This window comes from Nanorana parkeri, unplaced genomic scaffold (assembly GCF_000935625.1).
Source record: "Nanorana parkeri isolate BGI_ZX_2015 unplaced genomic scaffold, ASM93562v1 scaffold51, whole genome shotgun sequence".
Classification (NCBI taxonomy): domain Eukaryota; kingdom Metazoa; phylum Chordata; class Amphibia; order Anura; family Dicroglossidae; genus Nanorana; species Nanorana parkeri.
In genome coordinates this window covers 1,678,566-1,697,019 of record NW_017306319.1, presented here as the reverse complement: position 1 = coordinate 1,697,019, position 18,454 = coordinate 1,678,566, and the positions used below count along the sequence as shown (strand labels likewise).

The 18,454-nt window shown below is 42.9% G+C and overlaps 1 protein-coding gene across 1 annotated transcript in view; it reads left to right on the top strand.

Annotated features, from left to right (window-relative positions):
* Positions 1 to 18,454, top strand: part of DLGAP2 (DLG associated protein 2) — a 121,594-nt gene that overhangs the window by 57,749 nt on the left and 45,391 nt on the right. The gene's annotated exons all lie outside the window — the stretch shown is intronic.

Sequence of the window (18,454 nt, the reverse complement as noted above, 5' to 3'; positions counted from 1 at the left end):
AATGTATACAGCGTTTTCCTTTTAATTGATCTAGGTGTCATTACAGTAAGTATGTACAGAAATCACTTTTAGCCGTGACCTTGTTTACTGACTTGTAGAACAAATACCAATCTGTGTTTCTTCATCATTCAATTGAATTATATCACCAGCCCATTAAGCAGGTTAGCAAATGTACATTGTTTTGTTTCTACTTAAAAGTCCTCTAGGCTTCATTTATAAAGTGTCTGGAATAAGATCTGTCTGTGTTAACAACAGAAATCAGATTTAAACCTAGAGAATGACAGTTGGAGAATAAATGTCAGAACCTGTTTGGCTGCTGAGGGGGGAATTCAATAAAGGCTTCTGCCACATATTCTAAAAAGCCCTGATGCCAATTTTGGAGACTCTTTCAACAGATTCAGGTCGTTCTTAATGCCGCCACTTTAAGAACCTGTCGCTATGACTGCATCAGATTCAAGAAGAATTTCTGCCGGTTTACAGATTAGAAACACTGGTAGTCGTTGAAGTGACATTAAAGTCAAAAATATTTTCCCTCCCCCCAATGTTAATGAAAGCACTTACCTTAAATGATGTTTCTTAATCCGATCTTATTCTTCTTTCCTGTCGTTTTCATCTGTCCCTCCAGCGCTGCTGCGGGTCTCCGATCCAGCGCTGAATCCTCTGTTCTTGCTGGCACTTCCTGTACCACAGTGTCTGCATGCAGGTGCACGCGTCCATATACTTACATTGTGTCTCTCCTCGTCTCCCGGCCGAAAATGTGAACTGCGCATGCGCCCGCCCGATAATTTTCACATTTTCGGACAGGAGCGTGCGGGGAAGACACGGGTAAGAATTAACCTCTATTAAAGCGGGGGTTTTTAAAAAAAATACGTTTTGCATATATCTACTGCTTCCTTGCAGTAGATATATGCAAAAAAACGTGAGGGTTTAATAATCCTTTAAGACCAAAATTGATCTAGTGTACAAGAGAGATGCCAGTGCTCAGAGAGGGGCATGTATGTGCTTGGAAGCGGTCATGAATCTGTCAGCTTCCCACTGAGCGCTCATTGGTTGCTAGGACACCGCCGGCAACCTAGCTATCAATGATGCATCCCCATCCCCATTCAGCTGCCAGCCTGCAGATTTCCCAGATGGCAGCTGAATGCATAGCTGACAGCATCCTTAACAAGTAGTGATGCCGACAGTGGGCAGAACCTGATGGAGATACCAAGGGAGTAGTTCAGCATCAGATCTTTTCTGCTAGTGATTAACAGCAGTCGGCAGATTCCATAGCCAATAGCAGGCTTTCTATTGGTTATGGAATGCACCCACTGCCTGCTGCCACTAACTGGGAAGCTGACCTGACAGGAAACTACTCCCTTCCTTATCAGGATCAGCCCACCCATTAGTAAAACTCTTTGACCACTTTTCCACTCTGTGACAGGTGCAACGGATGTGGGAGGTGGTCCCATATGGACACTGTGTCTGTGCACCCCCAAACTGCAAATGTCGGTGCTTGCACAAAATTAATTTACCTATTTTCAACAGGTGCATGAATCCAGGGCAAGCATGACATTTGTTATGTAGCTGCATCACAAAATTCTAAAGAGTATTCTAAAGAATGTTCTTTATGAACTACAGGGATGGTTGTTGGACATCTAAATCCAAATATTTTATTTTTTTGTAGGGAGTAGGGAATAGTTAAAACCCCTTATGGATTTATTTATTTTTAAATCTTTGTCCCATTTTGAAACTTCTATTAATTGGCTCTCCTGTGGACACAGCAGGAAGTAAGAGGAAATTGCTCCATAGCAAAGGTAATCCCCTATTGGACAGTTGTTACTATAGGACAAATGTCCCTATTGGAAGGTTTTCCCTCTATTCCTGATTCAGTGACAACTAAAACATTTTGACCTTTTCCTTGGGGGGAGGGGGGGGGTGTGGCCAAGCAATGGAGCCGTAGAGACGTGTGGATGCTGAGCTCTGCTCCCTCACGTACCTGTTACAGCTGATTGACTGCATATAACTCACTCTGCTCCCCATGGATGGTAGTGGGAAATCAACCCGATCCCGCAAGCAGACCACCCGGTTGACTATACCCAGACAGTCACTGGCCTTGAACAAAGGGTGGCTATGTTTGAATCGTCCCACGATGATCTGCTGGCCCGTGTCGTCCCCTTGAAGTCCGCTACTGCGGCCCAGAATAGGGACTACGCCTTGCTATGTTTGAAGATGGATGACAGCGAGAACAGAAACTGCCAGAACAACGTGCGCCTAAGGGGGGGTCCCAGAATCCACTACCGGGGTCGATCTACGGTCCACGATCCAAGCCATCCTAAACCAGTTGCTCGATCGGGACCCCATGACCTCCATAGAAATGGACAGGGTGCACAGGGTGTTTTGTACAGAAAGAGGCCATAACGAGGCAAGCCTGGCTCAAAAAATCTGTGGCTTTTGATGGTGCGGTGATCACTATCATGCCTGATCTTCCCAGACATACACTCTTCCTGATTCGCCCGCTTCTCTCACAAATCTCCTCCGCAGGAGGGTGCTACAAATGGGGTCACCCTTTTCATTTACAAGTGCAGAAGGACGGATCTACCTTTCTACCGATGATGCCTGATCAACTCCCCGAGTTGTTTACTTTCCTGGACAAGATCCCATTGAAGTCTCTGACTGGTTTCTAACTCCCACATCCTCGGGGCCTAATCTCCCCTCCGCTCCTAGACCCCAGAGGCCTCACAGAGGGCGCTCACGTTTCCGATCCAGAGCCGACCAGGTCCCGGACCCTGCATCCCAGGAGGCTTTAAGATACATTGAGTGTGCCCTGATATGTGCCTTAGACATTGATCTACCATCCACTGGCCTTTGCTTCAGGGCCCCCACCTGGACCTCACCATTACTTTTCTGCCCTTATCCAGGTGAGGCAGAGTCCATTGCTGACAGTGACCCAGAACATTCATCGGATCGAGACCCCACTTTATTGCCCGAACGATGTGACAATCCCCCCCCACATGGATACTCTCCCGGCACACCCACATGGGTCCCAGGTCCCCGGCCTTGACTCACTGCTTAATACTGCCACCCGGTCCCTCATCACCCCTTCCTTTATATTTCAGGATATATCCTTTTTGAATTGACCTCTGGCTACTAAGGGGCACTGGGAGTTGACATCAAACATGCTATGATACACTTATAGGATTTTACAGTATTTTCTTTATTGTCATAATCCCTTTCCATTTCAGGTATCTCAGGTTTGACGCAGTCTCTAGAGGGCTACGCCCGGGGCGATCCTCATACACAGGTTGCTTGTTTTGCTGTTGTTTAACTGTGGGGACTCTCCGGGCCACCTCCTCCGGTAGTCCACTCTATAACCTTCCCCACGTCATCAGACATTGTCCTGGTGATGAGTGATAGAGCTTTCTCTCCAATATATGCCCAGTTGCATAGTGGTGGCCTAGTTGAGATGGTGGTGCGGAGATGGAGTTGGTGGCCATGGGGGATGGCTTCATACTGCTAGACCCGAGGGCACTGGGGCTGAGACCTCAACGCCTTCCCCACACCGGGGGTGGCGTCCCGAATGGCCCTGATCCCGCTGGATTTATATAGCTGCCAGCACTTGCTGTAGTATGGTATCATAGGGGTGATGTGATGTTACCACATAGCCTTGTTTTTAATACTTGAGGTGGCCACCTGCTAGGTGCCATACTCTAGGGGGCTGGCGGATTGACTCCGCAAGAAGACTTCGGTTGTTACTCCAACCGATGTTTTGGGGTCACCCTACCTAAATGGGTACTCAAGTTAGCAGCGTCGAGGGCTGTTTTAGTGTGTATTTCTAGTTTTAGTTCTAAAGATTGTATATTACTACTGTTTTATTGCATACGTGTTCGGTCCTTCTATCTCTGATAGTGGGCTGATACCTCTATTCAGACCTGCTACACTTCAATACCTACCTCCTTCTTTTCCTCTTGCTCTTATTCCCCCTCTTCTTGTCTACTCCTCCTCTCCTCCCTTCTTCCAGCCCTCCTCCCCTCTGCCCCCTTTTCCTTTTCCTCTACACCAGCAGACATGGCCCGACGGGTGGATAGTGCGGCTGAAGCCCTACCCACAAAGTTCCTCTCATGGAATGTGAAGGGTCTCAACGACCCTGAAAAGTGGTCAAGGGTCCTGGGGGACTTGTGGAGACATAGGGTGCAGGTGGCATATCTCCAAGAGACGCACTTCAAGTCAGGCTGCATCCCGAGACTCTCTGATCCACGCTTCCCGTTTGCATATCACGGCTATCCCGTTTGCATATCCCCCGCTGCCAAAACACGGGGGTCAGTATATCTGTAGCCAGATCTGCGGGATGGCAACATCTGTCCAAAATGGGTGATAGGGAGGGCAGATATTTGTTTGTTAAGAGACGCTTCTATGGTTCTTTGGTGACCATGGTCAACATATATGCCCCCAACTCTGACCAGATCTCCTTCTTGGAGGAGTGCCTCCTAGCCCTATCGGATTTTGTGGAGGGGATTCTCATTATGGGAGGAGACTTCAATATTGCACTAGACCCACAACTCGACGTCTCCAGGAATGCTTCACGCCTCTCCTATACCTTTCCCCGACGGCTGCGAAAAACCCTCCATGCGGAGCAACTGGTGAATGTGTGGCGCCTTATGCATGCCCGCGAGCGCGATTACTCATTCTATTCCCCCGCACATAGAGTCTACTCGAGGATAGATTACTTTCTGGTTAGAGAGGTGGATTTGTACAGAGTACGCCGCATTTCCATAGAAGTCCTCACGATCTCCGTTCACCCTCCTATCCTTATGAAAATGTTGCTCCATTAGGAGAGAGTGCCCGACTGTGGCATTGGCAGCTCAATGACCTCCTTCTAGACGATACCCTGCTGACGGCTCGCGTTAAACAAGAACTGATTTATTTTTTTCAGCAAAACCAGACTTCAGAGTCGCCCCCTCTCTCTATCGAGGAAGCACACAAGTGTTGTATGCAGGGAATCTTTATTTCTCATGCCTCCCACGCAAAACGAAAACGCCTGGAAACATTCTCCACGCTGCTAGCTCAAATTAGTCATCAAGAGCTGCACCACAAATAAAACCTCGCGGTGGCGGTGGAGGCCGAGTTGTGGACCTTACGCCAGAAACTGAACGATATACTGCTAGGCAGGATCAAAGCTAAACAGATAAGAGTTAAAAGATCATACTATGAATATGGCAATAAGCCCAGCAGATCCTTGGCCATGGCACTCAGGGAGTCCTGGGGGGTGATTTACTAACCTAAACACACGCACGCACTAGGTGCGTGTGGTTTTCACACAGCAAAACGTATTTATCAACCAAAAAGTCTCTAAAAGCATATTTCCACTAATGCCATATATGGAAAAATCATGCACATGATGCATATATAATGCTGCTTCACAGTTTAGACAAAAATGGTTAGCTCATGCATTTACATTCCTGCATTCATCAACGCAAGCAACACAACATAGAGCTAATTTACACAACATCACCTTCTAATTCATGCAGGGCTTTGCACAACACACCTGCTGGGTGTGTACACACTACAAAGGTGTTTAGATTCCACCCATAGATCATGCTGGGAGGGAACGCTACAGAGGTGTATACATGTTCGTGGTGTGTTTATAAGGTTAGTAAATCAACCCCCTGGGCTCAGACCTTTGTCCCCACCATCACAGGGCGCGGCGACAGCCTTCTCTCTAGCTCAGAGGCTGGAGCTGACCGATTCAGAGCCTTTGTATGGAACTCTACAATTTGAAAGGCCCACCGGCTCCAGAGTTTAACTCTGGACGCCTTGCCAGAACTCAAGCCTATTTGGCACAGACGAACCCTGCTTGCCCCCGGCTGAAGCGGCGGAGTTAGACTCACCCATTTCCGCGGCAGAATGGACAAAGGCCCTAAAACAAATGAAATCACGTGAGGCCCCGGGACCCAATGGCTTCTCCCTTCGCTATTATAAGTTCTTTAGTGAACAATTAACCACACCGTTCCTTCAAGCATACAATTCCATCCTCTCTGGTCACTCTTTCCCAGCAGACTCCCTTCGAGCTAATATCACAGTCATCCCCAAGGAGGGGAAGGACCCTTCCCTCTGTTCCAGCTTTCGCCCAATCTCCCTACTTAACGTAGACCTGAAATTGTTCTCGAAGGTTTTGGCCAATCGCTTATTCCAAAGTGTCTGCAAACTCATTCACGCTGGCCAGGTGGGCTTTTTACTACGTAGAGACACTGAGGATAATACCGTTAGGGTACTGAATGCAATTCATTATGCCACAGAGAAACGCATCCCCACCATTCTCTTATCCACCGACGCGGAAAAATGTGGTCGACCGGGTGGACTGGTCGTTCCTTCCTTCCCGGACGATGGGTTTCGGGGACAACCTTTGCAATTGGATATCTGCCATTTATGCTATTCCCACAGCCCGAGTACGGGTCAATGGCACTTACTCTGACTAATTTCCACTTTCGAACGGTACCAGGCAGGGATGCTCGCTCTCCCCCTTGCTTTTTATCCTATCGCTGGAGCCCCTACTTTGTAGAATTAGAGATAACCCAGACATTTCAGGACTGCTCCCAGGCCCAAGGACCCACAAAATATCTGGATATGCAGATGACCTTCTATTCATACTAACTAAACCCACGATCTCACTTCTAAAGCTGGTGAACGAATTAGAGGCCTATGGAGAGATCTCGAACTTTAAAATCAATCTCCAGAAATCCGAGGCACTGAACCTCACAGTAGTCCCACCCAAACTAGCAGGCCTCCAGTCGGCCTTTCCCTTTCGCAGGTCTTCCTCCCACATCACCTACCTGGGGACAAAATTGCCCTCATCTGTCACTAAGGTATTCAAGGTGAATTTTCCGCCGCTGCTCTCAGACATTCGTCGCGATCTGTCCAAATGGTCGGCCCGTACCCTTTCGTGGTTCGGGGGAAAGAGTGTATTAAAGATTAATATTCTCCCACTACTACTTTACCTATTCCAAACCGTGCCAGTGCACATCCCAATGACATTCCTGAAATCTGTGCTGAGGGAATTTGCATCCTTTCTCTGGGCGAACGGTGCTCACAGGCTGAACAAATCGCTTATGGCGCTGCCTAAATCTCAAGTGGGGATTGGTTTTCCAGACCCCATCCGCTATCATATGGCTGTGCTCATGGCTCGAGCATTCGAATGGTGTAATGTGTCCTACGACAAGAGATGGTTGCAACTTGAACAAGCTGCTTCGCCCCTCCCAACGCCGGGTTTGCTGTGGACGTTGCAACCTTTACCCTGGGAAATACTTCTTCACTCACTCACAGGTGTCATGATCCGTGTACTCAAAAAGACGCCCGCAATACTTCCCGACAGTCTCCCTCTTTATTGACCCCTGTCGTGGGGGACCCAACCTTCGTTCCAGGCCTAGAAGACAGCTCTTTTTCGAGCCTGGTGGAATCAAACCAGTTTCGGATTGGACATTTCCGACCTCTCCCGAGATTTCTTAAGCTTGGATTCATTGAGTAGTCTGGTCGCTCCCCCTTTGTTGTGCTGGCAAGCCCTCCGTAGCTTTCTTTCTAAGTCTAGCAATTCTCAGTCTGCGTGTACAGACTTAACATCATTTGAGGACATTTGTTTGGCTGGCGAGTATGTTGGCCATGGGCTGTCAAGACCCTATGCCCTCTTAACGCTAAATACTGACCATCCTGAACCTAGCTTTTTAGCAAAATGGGAAAGGGATTTACCAACCGCCTTCACTCAGGACCAAAAAGACTACATGCTCCACTTTGCACATAAAGCCTCGATAGCTAGTTCTATATAAGAAACTGGATACAAACTCCTTACCAGATGGTATTATGTCCCCACTAAGCATCACAAATGTTCCATCAAACTCCTCTGACGTGCTGGAGATACGGGCAGGAGGATGGTTCTATCCTCCACTTCTGGTCTTTTCAGCGCCTCGGCGAGTACTGGGATGCAGTACTTCTGATTATTAAGCAACTCACAGGGGTCTCTTTGTCGGGGAATCTGGCTGCTATGTTGCTCCATCTGTCTCCAATGTCTCGGACTCGATACCGCAAATCCCTGCTGATCAACTTGATCAATGCAGCCAGAGCCTGCATTCCCCTGTGCTGGAAAAGTGTTGACCCACCCTTGGTGGGGATGTGGCTTCGCAGAGTGGTTGAGATCCGTGCGATGGAAGAATTAACTGCGACTCTGCACCATACTGAACGTGCATTACGGAAAACATGGTTCCACTGGTTGGAATTCCTCTACTCCCCAGAGTATAGTACATTAATGGTGGAGTGAAATGCCACACTATAATCAGGGGACCTGTCTCTCACTGGGCCATGGACATGCTTAGACTTGCTTGGCCACACGCCCTTCACAAAGTCGGCTGCAGTATGCCCCTACCACCTGCTTGGGACTCTGCTGGATCCCTGCCTGATCTCTACACACTCTGAGTCTTTATTCTGATTTCTGCTTTCATCCTCCTTTCTAAGTTCTGATCCCCTCCCCTCACCCCTTCCTTTCTGTGTTATCTCCATACGGTATCTAAATAACCAACAGTTGGACAACGTATAGCCTGTATCGACGTTTGGCCCCTAGGGTGTTTCCTATGCCTATGCCTAACGCCGATGCGCTATGATTTGCATCAAACTCCGAAGCCCATTGGATCTCATACCTTTATATATACACGGACACATGAGTACCCTACTTGCATACCACCCGTTTGGGCTTGAGATAGCCACACTACTGTTGGTTACTCGGTGAAGGTTCCAACATTAACAATGTATTAGCCGCATCCTGTATTGTCCTGTTCTATGTGCTTTTCTATCTATTGTCTGGATTATTGAAAAACTTGAAATAAAGAATTTAAAAAAAAAATGTTATTGACTTTTTTTTATCACTTTCACCCCCTCTATTTTTTCTGGTGACCATTGTCACTGGGGCTGAATCTCCTCAGCTAGGACAGAGATAGCGATATAAACCTGGGAGATCTTCCCTATTCAAAACAGGGAACAAGGAAAAACGTTTTGACTTTGGATACACTTTAACCTGTATGTAAGGCCAAAACTTTTTTCTTTCTTACTTTGAAAAGTATGTAAAAGGGTTGTTTAACATTATGATTTGTCCTGGTGACCATTGTCTCTAGTGCAGATAGTGATAGGATGCCATGGGAACAGGAGGTGAATAGAAATCTTCCAATGGGTAAACCTGTTCTGTTGACAGCTGTCTAAGAGTTGATATTCCCTGCTTTTGAGAGCTCTCCTCTTACTTTTTAATGCAATGAGATCTTAACACTTCTTTACTCTGTCCAACTAAAAAAAATGGCATTTACTAGTATATGTTTCTATTTATTTACTTATGTGTTTATTGAATCCATTTATGTAGCACTGACAAATTCTGCACTGCTTCACTGGGCACAGAAACCGTATCACATTAATCTCTGTACCTGAAAATGAGATAAAAGACAGTTAGCCTACCTATATTTATTGGGGAGTAGGAGGAAGCCAGTGGAAACTTACAGGAAACATGCAGAATGGCAACTGTGCTTACCATGTTACATGTATATGGATTTTCCTCCACTTTATTATTATTATTATTAATAAAAATGAAACTTCAGGAGTGGAAGCTTTGAGTACACAAGTAGAATATATTGTTTCTTTATAAGGGCCTATTTGTGCAATGCATCACACACATCTGTAGTTATACATTCTTGGAGGCAGAGGAGAGGCAGGAAACAAATTCAGCACTCTGTACCATACAGGCTAGTGAGAACCTGACATGGGCTATTTAGTTTTTCCCTATTTCTGTAGAGTAGTCCATTTGTATATTATTGCTTTCCCTTTAATAACAATGAAAGTATTTTTTTAAACTACTAAACCAAGTAGAATTAGTTATGCATCAATTTAGTGTTTGTATCACATGATATTGATCCGGTTAAGAGGTACTCTAGTGATTAAATCTAGAATACTGAAACACAGTCAATGGATGTACTTGGAAATTGATTAGGGAAGCTTTCTGGAACTTGTTCACGTAGTCGGCTAATTAATCTTAGCTGATTTCCTGATTCTGCAGATAGCACAGTCCGTATCCTTCACATGAGAATATGGAGATATTTCCTGATTTGCATCATATTAAGTAGAACTATAGTGATTTGGGGTTTTCTGTCATTTTCTTTTTAGTTTCTGTAGGCAGGACTTACTTGTACCACGCTGATCCAGCTGGTCAGTCAGTCATCTGGGTTACAGTTAGGCTTCAAATGCCTGGCTGCAAGATGATCATCATTGGTACAACCTCCTAATAGTTTCACATCTGTATGGCCTGCTCCTGGTTGCCTTTCACCTGTAAAGTTGGCCATATACTATGCAAATTTCTTCAGTTCTTTATGAGTGCTTAATTTCTTCTTAGTGCTGCACCTGCTGTTACTTATTTTTCAATCTTTTCATTGCCCGCTCACTCGTCTTCCAGTTGCATCCCAGAAACAGATGTAAAACACCCCAGAAATATAACCCATAGATTAAAACATTTAAATATTTAAATCTATGGGTTATATTTGTGGAATGTGGCACACTTGTATAGTGTTACATATTTAACAAAAAAAACAACTTTTTTATTTCTTCATATTTTTGTGGTGTGGGCATTTGTTTTGGGGGGAACTTTTTCATGTAGGTTTGATATTTGTTGCTGATCTTACTCATCCTGAACATGCATGAACTGTTTTATCTTGCCGTAATGTCTATGTGTATTTCTCCTCTCTTTGATTTTGACACTTAGTTCCATTTAGCCAATGACCTCTGGCTATTCGCTAACTTAGCTTGTTTTGACCCCTGCTAGCTTTTTTAACTACTCTGTGTGAACTTATTTGGTGTCACTGTCGTAACCAATGCATGGATTAATGTTCCACCTGCTAGCCATAGCCTGCCTCTTTCGGGGGCTACTGTCACCATGCCCAGGTTCTATTGTCTACCTCATAGGTTCCTGAGAGCACTGACTACCAGATCATGCATGGAGAGTGTCCTCAATAGGTGGCTTAAAAGCTAAAAAGAAATGCAGATCCTGAGCTAACACCCTCACGTAACACCTTATTAGAATACTGTTCAGAAAAGCTTTATAGGTAGGAAAACATGAGAGAAGTGACATTTACCAGCCATACTTTATACCTCAATAAGATGCTTTGGTGCCAAATTCATCAGCATACAATTACTGTTCCAATCAGTCATTCATCAACAATAATCACTGCAGCAGATCATATTTGACTGCCAAAAATTAGAAATTGCCAGTGATACATTTGCTTATTTCTCACATATTAGTGTGCACCTGCTTAGGCCACTTCCTTTGTATTAAAAATAAACATATTCAGCGCTTATCAATCTGCAGATTATTATGCATGTATTATTGTATTCATTTTGTAGTGCAGCCCTGAAATATTTATCTGCTTTGGAAAGTACGGAATGTTTTCTTGGCTTTTCATGAATAAATGTTAGTCAGTACAGCAGCCTGTTCAGTTTCAAATTTGTACAATAATGAACAAAATGGCAGCTAAATGCATTGAGGCTTTGTGGCTCATGTAATATCACTAAAATGAAAATCTCACTTTTAAGATATCAAAGTTGTGACATGCCACCTGTACCCTATGATTAAAGTTTTGCCCCCAAACTACACTGCACTAACCTCACCCTCCTTTTGCAGCTGCTCCAGCAGCAAGTGCAGGGGACCTGAATGGAGAAGTGGGTCCACCAATATCATAATGATATTTGTAATCACTATGTTCAGCTTAGAGGTAGATATAGACTTATGGTATTTGTCTGCTAGGTAATATAAAGTTCAATGAGCCAAAGTAGCCATTCATTCAAATTGGTCTTAGATGGATTCTCAAAAGTAAATTGGAGTATTCAATACCATATCATCATGTATCCATTTTGCATACAAATTAAATAATTAATCAAAAGTGGAATTAATAAAAGGTCCCAGGTTTACTAGAGGTGTGGGGCGTCTGAGGCTATCCCCTCAGCTCTGGCTGGTAGCAGTAAAAACCCAACCAGGGTTCTAATCTTTGGCTACTCTAAAAAAAAAGTTTTCACTGAACATACGCTTTAACAACAGGATGTAAAAATCAGTTGTGTCTAATATCAGATAGTAGCAGTGGTGTAACAATCGCCATAGCGACCCAGGCGGCCGCTATGGGGCCCGGGGCACAGGGGGGGCCCGGCCAGATGCCGAGCGGACTGCCTGGGTCGCTATGGCATCCTCTGCTGGTGGCTTCACTGGCGGCTCTGAAGAAGAATGTGCTGCTCTTCAGATCACTGACAGTAATCTGTGCAGCAGTGCGTTCGTCTCCACAGCCGCTGCTTAGTCAATGAGAGCCTGCAGCTGTGGTGGAGGAGGCCGGCAACGGCAGTGGAGGAGGAGGCGGGGTCCGTGGTCGACAGCAGGGGAGTAGGCGAGTCTATGGTGGGCTCTGCAGGGTCACACTCAGCTGTGTGGGATCTCAAGTGGGCTCTGCAAGGTGTATAACTAGAAATCACAGGGCCCCATACAAAATTTTGCCATGGGGCCCTATGATTTCTAGTTACACCCTTGGATAGTAGCAACTGTATACCGTATATACTCGAGTATAAGCCGTCCCGAATATAAGCCGAGGTACCTAATTTTACTACAAAAAACTGGGAAAAAGTATTGACTCGAGTATAAGCCTAGGGTGGGAAATGAGGCAGCTACTGGTAAATGTACAAAATGAAGATAGATACCAATAAAATTACATGAATATTTATTTAAAAGAAAAACAATAACCTAGCTCTGTAAGTGGAAAAGGGGGTACAGGGCTACATATCATGTACTACGGATCATTTAACCCATTCATATTAGCAGAGGATAATTATAAATCTGTTGTTCAGTGCATCCTCGCCAAGCATCGCGTCACTGCTGCTTCGGTGGGCGGCGCTCCGAGCAGTGTCATCTGGCAGTCTCCGACCACCTAAATTAGGACCTGGAGACTGCCAGATGACCCCGCTCGGAGCGCCGCCCACCGGAGCAGCAGTGACACGACGCTCGGCGAGGTAAGTAAGAAGAAACCTGACCACTGAGACGCTGACTCGAGTATAAGCCAAAGGGGGTACTTTTCAGCACAAAAAATGGGCTGAAAAACTCGGCTTATACTCGAGTATATACGGTATGCATTATGCAGTATGCATAACATCACACTTACTGCATTTCTTATGATTCACTTTAAGCTGGTAATAATTCAAACTAAATCACAAATAATTTATGGTATTACCCATATGTGTAAACATGTAAAACATGTAAAAAAAATTCATAGTTTATAAATAAAGAATTCACTTATTCTTTTTAGCATTGGAACCATGCAGCCTAAATGGGGAAGGCGCCAAAAGCTGGAGTCAAAGTGTACTTTAAGGGTCAGAAGTAGAAATTCAGACAAACCTGGTTCTAATGGGTGGATTTCCAGTTCTCCTCGGAATATCATTATTTCTGGACTGAGAAGCTTGTGCCTTCTCTCCTTTTTTACATGAACTTGGGTCAGTGGCATTCTCTGCTTCCTCGTTGTACTGGTTGACTCTCCTCACTGTAGCTCCTTCCCCTCCTTTTCTTTCCTGGCTTCTCCCTCTTTCTAACTTCTTTTTCATCTTGCTTTTTCTATTTACTATATTTTTCCTCTTATCTTTAAAAAACTTTTCCCATTCTCACCCCATACATTTTGTTTTTGCGCCACTGTCAATCTTCTACCAACTCTTCTTCCTGTCTCACTTACTTACCTCCTCCCCTTTTCTTTTACTGGTTTGACTATATAAGATCACACAGTGACCTAAGGTTCCATTGAGTTAGGATATTTCTTTCTCCCTCCCAAATATATGTTTCAGCTGTTAAGATTCCTCCCCATGCCGGGAGATTTTGCTTATAATGTGTAGGGAGGTGTTTATTGTATATAAGGGAGTTGTTACAGTGGATATACTTGAATTGCATATCAGATTACTGCTGTGTTATCTACTTGTTCATAATGACTTGTCTTGAAACCTATGACATTTTGAATTTTTGTCAGAAAATTAAAATAAAAGGATAAAAAAAAGTGTACATTAAGAACCCATTCACACTTGTGCCTGCAATAACTCACATAATGAGGTGCATTGCTTTAAGGCATCTCATTCATTTTTAATAGGTTGTCAATGCACAATAAAGCACAGAATATTCACATTGGTGCATTGTGGTGCACTATAAATAACTGTGTATGTGCGTTGGAATGTCATTGAAAATGAATGGCAGCACTCTGCAATGCACATATACCTGTGTGCAAATGTGTATTACCACAAAATACAATAGTTCACAATTAAACAGTTCTCAGTTTGAATAAGCAGTAAGCAGCAAACAAACATCCACATGCGTTGTGTTAACCTGCAGATCTGAAGGGATTTAGTTGGGCTATGTGAACTCTAATCAGCTTCCAGTTTGTCCTAAAAATGCAATACAGTTATACATGTGATTAAAGTATTGTATCCAACTAGTTCAAATAGGTTACAGATTAACAGCACATGCAAATTCTCCTCCAGTTTTCTTAAATTAGTTCCATAATGTCAGCTCTGCCTTCAAAAGCATTTTTAATCCTCCAACAGATAATTGAACAGAGATTAACTTAATTGGCGACTTGTAGTGTCTTTAGCTTGTGCCTAAAAACATTTCATGAAATATTATTCATTATGTATCCTTTGCTTAAATACGACTAAACAGTAAAGATTTAATTTATTTACCCAACTGCTCTAATATGGCTTCGGGTTATTTTGCATAAATGTTATCACAGTACTGCTGATGGCCCTCGACAAGACCTCATACTGTAACAAGAAGTCTTTTCATGTCTAGCATACTGTCTTAGGGAAAGGATTGTTATATTTTCTACATCTCAAAATATTTTATACAGGTAACAATGTTTATTTAAAGGACTATAAAATAAACATGAGATGAACAAGTTTAATTTTGTGAAAAGGCCCCTAAAAATTAGAACCCACCAATCAAAGGAGCAAGTCACATGTAATAATAAAGAATATGAGTAACTGTGAAGTAACTACCAAGTATAGTAGACTATATTTGTCTTTAACAAATCCAAAACAAAGTACTAAAACTGCCCAGCTTAATCTTCTTAACTGATGAACTGGGTTATGCTTTGTTGCCTTTATGTTCAATATGGTCCTTCAATAAAACCCCTTACTTTTTAAGAATTCACATGCAATACATGATCATTTTGACATTTAACTGATTGTTTTAATTGAAAAGTGATGATCCTGATGGAAAATTCCATCAAATCCAACCATGATTTTGTCAATTGTTTTTGAGAAAAAGATCATTTAAACTTTTGAAAGAGAGTCACTGTTATTTCCACAATACGAACACAGACAAAGGTAGAACCATACCCCTTTTATCCAAATAGAAAAAAAATTGATTATAATTCTACATTATCTAAGAATCTAAATCATAAAAGTTAAGGGTAAAGGATAATGTGAATAACCTAAATTTAGTAATGACAATGGGACTCCAAGCTAATGTCCTTGAAAATCCATTCCTTGCAAAAGCTCCTACAGGACTGAACACATTACATTAAGGCCAAGCTGTACAACTATTGAAAGTAACTGCGTTCTAGAAACCCCTTAACATTGCTGGGGGGTGCTTGAGCAGTTAGTGTTTTAACTCCAAAAAACTAAAATATAATATACTGAAGCTTACCCATCTCTAGAAGTATTTGCACCTGGTAAACCTGCAAATACCATACTTCCTTGGAGGAAGCCAAGGTTGACTTGCCACCCAAGATGGACTTCAAACATATCTGCCACTTTTCATCTTCATTACGTTGTGGCTGATGGGATTTGTAATTTACATAGGAAAAATAATTTTTTTTTGTCTTCAGTACCGCTCACAGGAGGTTACAAGGACACTGCATTTCTAACAAGATCAGATATTTTCTGTACTTGCTGAAAATGCGTTTTACCTAAAAAAATTAAAATCCTTAAGCAGCCTCCACAACTAAGGACTGGTAAGCTGAAATATATTTAAAAAATGTTTCTTGTTCTTTTTTTTGTGAGTCTCTGCTCTAATTTAAAGTTTGAAGTAGAAGTGCCGCCTAAGAGCAGACACGGCATGATGCATGCGGTTACCTTTATGATCTAGAAATGCTTCTTCTATGCCCTTGAGTTGAGAACTTGCACAATTGGTGGCTGACTAAATACTTTTTTGCCCCACTGTACTTTATCGGGGCCTAATTTTCCTTGACTTCATGGCTATGCCCTAACCATCTGCTGTTCACTGAGAATGCAACAAAGGCCAGTAAAGGCATTATCATAGGAGAAGGGGATGGCAGTAAATAAAGCATAGCTTTTAAGCCAGGGAAATGCATGTTCTAGGACACAGGAGAAGCTTCCCTGATCAATAAGAAATCTCCAGGCACTTGTAATTCCACAAAGCCAGTAACTCCATCCTTCTTTGTCTTAAAATATAGTATCATCGTGCTTCTTGTGTAGGGGAAATAAAAAGCTAGGATGAGGGCCTAACCATTAGATGTTTGCCAGTAACAGCTTGCTAAATTTTAGATCAGTAAAGATTTGTTTAACCATTGGGTAAGTGTTTCTTACCAACCAGTTATATTTCAGCAGTTTAATGAGGTCAGAATACTTAAAGATGGTTTTTGGCTGGTTGCTTATTATTACTGTGTTTTGTTTGATGCTATTTACCTTATTAAATTAAATTATTTCTGGAATTTTACCATACATACTGTTAAAGAGCATCTGTTACAAAAGAATGCTTGGACATGCAACAATTTACTAATTAGATACAGCAACATTTTTGCTGGGTCTGTCAGTGTCTTGATTAATGTTACATTGTAATAAACTTAGGCTGGCTTGCCATATTGAATAATTCTTTGTACAGAGCCATGATTTGCTATCCAACTCCATGTAGTTTCTATGCACCCCAGAATCTCAACAAGTGTCAGAGATTAAGTAAATGGCTTCAAAACTGCTGATTCTTGCCAGATAGGAATGGAAGCATGAATTTAAGAAATTCAAGTGGATCTAAACCTGAAAAAAATTACATATTGCAGTTTACCAATCCTTAAATGTAGTGGCTACAGTAGTTTTCCTTTTAAAGCCTTCTCCTTTATTTTCACCTGTGAACCAGCCAGCAACACTCTTCCCGTCTTAGGGTGGCTCCACTCTATGAAGGAGCAACAGAACCACCCTTGGACACAAGTATTGTGAAGAGGAAAGTGTTAGATGCACAAGCAGATTTAGGTTGATTTGACTAGCAAATTAAATCCAAACTCCAGCTAACACTGTCCGTGTAAAATGGTTTGTCTCAACCCTGCCACTTTGTCTCAAATCTACCACATTTACTGGGCAGCTTGGTCTATTAAAGAGAGTTGAAAATAACAGATTTACGAGTTTTTTTTTAATCAGATTTATGAGTTGTTTTTTTTATCCGAAATTCGGATCTGAAATCCGTTAACGGAATTCGTATTTCGTTTGGTTGACCAATCAGAGGTTTTCTCTTCTGCTGCTGAGAGTTGCATTACAATACAGGCAGGAAATACAAAATTTCGTTAATGGATTTTCGTTCCGTTACGCACATTTGTTATATTGAAGTTAAAAAGCAAAATACCTTTGTTAATATTGGAGTCGGTGGTAGTTGTTTTTTTTATCCGAAATACGGAATTACGTTAAAAAAAAGGGAACAGTTTAAAAAAACTGACAGAAAAGGAAAAAGAGTTTTTAAATACTAAAAAAGGGTCTAAAAAGGAAGGGAGACAACAAGTATTCAAAAAATCAAGCACTCAATATATCCCAAACAGTTCAAATCCAAATTTTTTACGCCACTTAGCTCCCAGGCAATTTGTTCGCCAAGCCCTGTGTGAGCTTGGCGTTTGTCTGGCTCGATGCTAATTGGGTGGGAAGTCAGCTTCCCGGCCAATCAGCATTGAGCCAGCCAAACAGCATTAAGGAGGCTTCCTGGGCAATCAGGAAGGCGGGAGGCGGTTCATTACCCAACACCCGGCTTCCTGACATCGAGATTGCATCATGTCAGGCAGCAGGGAAAGAGACAAAAAGCACCCCAGGAATACATGAAGTTGTTGATGGGTAAACGGAAGGCTGCACTTACTACAAAAAAGGATTTTTTTCAAGTTAGCTTTGCATTATCAAAAACAACTCTAGTATGCATTACTATTACAATGCTGATGTTCTAACAGGATAGTACAGGAGAAACTCAAATAATTAGAATATTGTGCAAAAGTAATTGCAGTAAGTTCTGCAAAAGGGGCCCAAACCAAGTACTGAGTACATATGCATGCTTGTACTTTTCAGAGGTCCGATATTGTTCTATGTACAATCCTTGTTTTATTGATTGCATGTAATAATCTACTTTTTTGAGGTTGTGGATTTGGGGTTCTTGGGGTTTTCATGAGCTGTAAGCCATAATCATCAC